The 4,422-nt window shown below is 52.6% G+C and overlaps 1 long non-coding RNA gene across 1 annotated transcript; it reads right to left on the bottom strand.

Moving 5' to 3' along the window:
- Positions 1–408: 408 nt before the first annotated feature.
- On the bottom strand, positions 409–2,581 carry LOC131277423 (uncharacterized). Its single transcript, XR_009184593.1, has 3 exons — positions 2,522–2,581; positions 1,222–2,246; positions 409–904 (listed from the first exon to the last, which is right to left on the bottom strand). It is a non-coding gene; the product is annotated as an uncharacterized lncRNA (long non-coding RNA).
- Positions 2,582–4,422: the final 1,841 nt, after the last annotated feature.

The following is a 4,422-nucleotide window of genomic DNA, read 5'->3' on the forward strand; positions in this document are numbered from 1 at the left end:
AGTCTAGGGTCATTACACTAGCCACGCCTACTTGGTCTTTGTCAAGTGCTGCCACTTAGCTCCTGACACCCTGGCATTCCATCATCCCTGTTGTGTGGGAAAATTTCTTTCAAAAAAATCAAGCACAAAGTTTCTTAGATGCTATATAAAAGTGTTAGTAACCTGCCAATACCTGGAGACATTGCTGCCATGGATGACGCATTTTGGGCAAGAGGAATGTGTTGCCTTGGGCTTGACTCACCACCCGCTCAAAAGTCACATTTAAGAATTCTCAATTGGGGGTAATTCTCAGATTACATTACCAAACTGTAAGGGAGTTTTGAGCTACTGTGGCATTTTGCTGTTTCCGTTGGTTAGTGCTTGGTGTGTGAGTTGTTGGAGAAATAACAAATTATCATGAAAAGCAGCGGCTTGAAGAATAACTTTATTTCTAGAACACATTAGTTCATGTGTGGGAAACACCCTATGCAGCACAATCTCCCCCATTTGAAATGTCTCCCCGAATGTTCTGGGTTTTTTACTTTGTCGTGGCAAACCACTGCATCTGGCAGCAGCTCACAGGGGGGAGCGTCAGGATAATAAATGAGACACTCTGAGGAAGCCTCAAACCGGATTTTTCTGGGGTGGGGTTTCCGTGGCTTCTTTCTGAGGCCCCAGTCCCCCCCAGGTCCAGCCTGAGGTTCAGGGAGTGCATTTGGTGCAGCTAAAGCTCCCTTTCGGGAGCAGCTGGATTCAGATTCTTTTTCTCCGGTGCGTGGGGACATCCCAGGGGCTGGTCTTCCTTTTGCTCCCTTTGGGGGTCCTTCCTGCCCCTTGGTCTTTTTCCGGTGTGTAATCCAGCGAAGGGCCCTCCGTACGATGTTGTTTCTTCTGGGTTCCTGGAAATCCTGTGTTTTTTCCAGGCCTGATGGGATCATCAAGAAAGGGTGTCAGGAAAATCTCTGATCTGGGTGAGGGGCTTCTCTTCCCTTGGCCTTGGGGATCCCTCAGCCCTTTTTCTGGTGGACGTTTTCTAAGGAGGACTTTAGATTGTTCCCCAATTGGAGAAGTGGCTGGAACGTGGTCCGATTATAGTGCTTCTTTGTACGGAGGGCTAAGAGAAGTCCTCCTGCCACAGGTGGCTCTCCCTGGTCTCCCTCCAGGACCCACCACCTGCGAAGTGACCAGGCCCCCACTGCTCCTCCCTGGGCGTGGCCTGAGAGGCCCCAGAAGCCAACGTACCTGATTCCAGGTTTAAGTCCACTGGGCTGGCCTGGACTTGTGGCTCTATGTCCACCCCAATGGACAGGGGGTTAGTTGTGCTGCTCGAAGTTGTAGCAGCAGCAGCCAGGTGTGCAGGGGTCAGGGGTAGAGGGCGAGTGCCCAGGACACCCCTGCACAGGCTAGGGTTGGCCCTGATTTCACTGGGCTGAATTAAGGGGAGGGAGAGGGCACAAGGGTGGGGTGCAGGGATGCCTCTTGCCCATGCCCTCTGTAGATGTTCTGAAGGCACAGAGGGCAGAGGGGAGAGGCAAGGCAAGGCAAGGGAAGGGGTGGGCAGGGGCAGGGAGCAGGACAGGGTTGTGGGGCAGGAAAGGGAGGAACAGAGGGCTGGCAGGTGGAATGGGCCACAAGCCACCTGGGGCAGAGATGGAAGAGCTGCCGGTGGGGATGAGAGGAACTTTGGGAAGACGGTAAAAGAGGAGCGGGGTGTGGGAAGCCAGGATGCAGGGGTGAGTGGGCTCGGGGTAAAGGTCAAAAACAAGGTTGGGAATGTGGGGGGCAGTGCCAGGGAGGATTGTAGAAAGAGGGAAATGGCCAGTGGTGGGGAGGAGGGGGTGGTCAGGGTGGAATAAGGGGGGAAGGAGTAAAAGGGAGGGAAGGAGGAAGGAAATGAAAGGACCAGGATGGTGCCTGCAAAGGGAGGGTGGGCTTCCCCAGACACCACCTGGAGGGAGGTTCTCACCCCCAGCAGTGCTGCTGGGGCCTCCCACAGAGGGGCAGGTGGTTGTGCCCCTGGAGGGAAGAGTGGGCCGCCAGAGGCAAGTCTCCCAGAGGACCCTGCCAGAGATCTCACAGGCGGGTCACTCTGTGGGTGTGGAGGTCGCCTGGCGGCCAGACACCAGGCCACCAAAGGGGTCCCAGATGGAGCAGCACCCTCTGCACGGTCCCCCTTTGGCGGGCGGTCATCCCGGGGAGGTGGAAAGGCCCACGGGTGACAGGTGACGCGACTGTGTCTGGCCGGTCCAGGTTCCTTGCGCAGGGGGCTGCAGGAAAGAAATCAGAGGCTTTAGTCAGAGGAAGAAGGGGGCAGGGAGCCCTAGCAGGCCTGGCCGGGGAGGGGCTGCTGCTGCCTCCGTCCCAACTGATTGCTTGCATCCCGGGTTTCTCGCAGACATTTGACCCAATCCCCATGGCTTTCCTGTGCATTTGTTCTCTCTGTGGTCCCATTTCTTATCCCCCCGAGAGTGCTCTGGGAACCTGGAGAGCACAGGCCATGCTCAGGAGGGGGAGCAGGAAAGAGGGAATAAACAGGAATCACCTTTTCCGAGGAGGACTCACACCTGGTGTCCCCACGGCGCCTCCCTGGCAAGCTCTCCAACCTGGGAAATCAGGAGACTGGGTTACAGGTGGTGAGGGCAGGAGGAAAACACCTGCTCTGGGGCTGCATGCCATAGCCTGTTGGGTGAGGCTTCTAGAGAAATAGATTCCAGGAGCTCCAAGAATGGGGAGATCATGTCCAATGGTCATGGGAAACAATGGAGGGGCTCACACACGCTTCATGGGCAATCATTTCTCAAGGACTTTCCCACGAATTGTATCATGTGATCCCTACAAATAGCCTGTTCATTCCTTCCAAAAAAAGCTATTTCACGGGAGGGATCTCAGGTTTAGTGCACTTAAACTCTTTGCCCCTAGCAGGCCACACAATTCCTGCTTTCCCATTCCACCAAGATTTGTTGCACTGTATCGCACACACGTTGTATGTCCAGCCCCTTCCCTCTCTGTTTGTCAGGATGTGTGGAGGATGTGAGAGTGTCCCAAGGTCTGAGAGTCTTCCTTGTGTTCATGGCCTCTGGGACCTCTGCTCTCTGAGAGGGTCTTTAACAACTTTTACGGGCTCAGACTAGGAAGGTGACTTTGGCTGTGCAGGACTGAGGCTTTGGTTCACCCTTGGAGCAGTTGTGTTGGTAGAACAGAACCTTACCTGTTAATTCACCCTTTTCCTCGATTCTCCTGCCTCTGCACTGACACTGTCAAACCAAAAAAGAAGATAGGATCTCATGGGATACAATCTCTGTCTTTTCAAGGAAACCTTCAGAACCCTATCCATCAATAACGTATCCCTTGTATTAGTCTGCTAAACCTTTTTAGGGAGTTAATTCCAATGATTATCTTTTCATCTTTGAATGACACATTTTTTTCTGGATGAGCTATCAATTGATTTTTAGTGGAGTCTTTTTTGAGAAGAGCCTTCTTATGAAGAGGACACAGAATCTGCACTCTAGAGGAGCAAGTGTGGCTTCACAGAAGGCTGCTGGTCCCTGATATCCCAACTTGGACAAGAACATGTCCTTGAGCCTTCCCAGGGCTCAGCACTGCTCTCCACACCAACCCTCCCACATGGAACCCACTTGGCCAAGGGATACCTACTGAGAGATATGAAGAGCGAGCAAGTGTTGAGAGACTGTCTTTAGTTGAATACCCTGAACTTCTTAAAACTTACAATCCGTTGCCACCAAGTATGACTGAATTTATCCTGGAGCCCTCTGCCACACCCACATGGACGATTTATGAGTTTTGAAATGAAACAGTTGCCCCACTTCAAAATAGCCTTCCCCTACCTGCTCCCTAGATGATAGGCTCTTCTCTGTGAGAGGTTATTACTAAGGTGTCCCTCTGGGCCTACATAATGGGTGTAGAAAGTGAGAAGTGGGATAGGCAAAAACAGTGAGTCTCGACCATTAACTGATCCCAGGGTCCCTTACCTCACTCAAGTCCAGGTGTCGCTGGACTCTCCGAAATTTCACCTTCCTCTTCTTAGAGTGGGCCAAGATGGTGAAGAGCCCCACTCCAAGGAAGAGGAAGAAGATAGATCCGAGTACCCCTATGGCTGTGCTTTCGCTCAGCCACAGGGTACTGAACAGAATTAGAAGGAACAGGAATGCCTCCATACTGCATACGCAATCGCTGCCTCAGGCAACTGGCCCTGAGCAAGCACATTTCAGCCTAGAGTTCTGAGGTGACATCACAGGGCTTCAAACAGTCACAGTGGTTCAGTTGGTGGGGGAGGGGATGACCAGAGGAAGGTGTCCCCACAGCCCATCCCCCCTTGTTCCCCTCAGACCCCACAACACCCTTCCTCATCCTCTTGTTCTCTCCATAGTTTTCTGTGGCTTCCTATTCTACAAATACACACTTAACTCACTTCATTGGTATATA

Source organism: Dasypus novemcinctus, assembly GCF_030445035.2.
Source record: "Dasypus novemcinctus isolate mDasNov1 chromosome 19 unlocalized genomic scaffold, mDasNov1.1.hap2 SUPER_19_unloc_1, whole genome shotgun sequence".
NCBI lineage: Eukaryota > Metazoa > Chordata > Mammalia > Cingulata > Dasypodidae > Dasypus > Dasypus novemcinctus.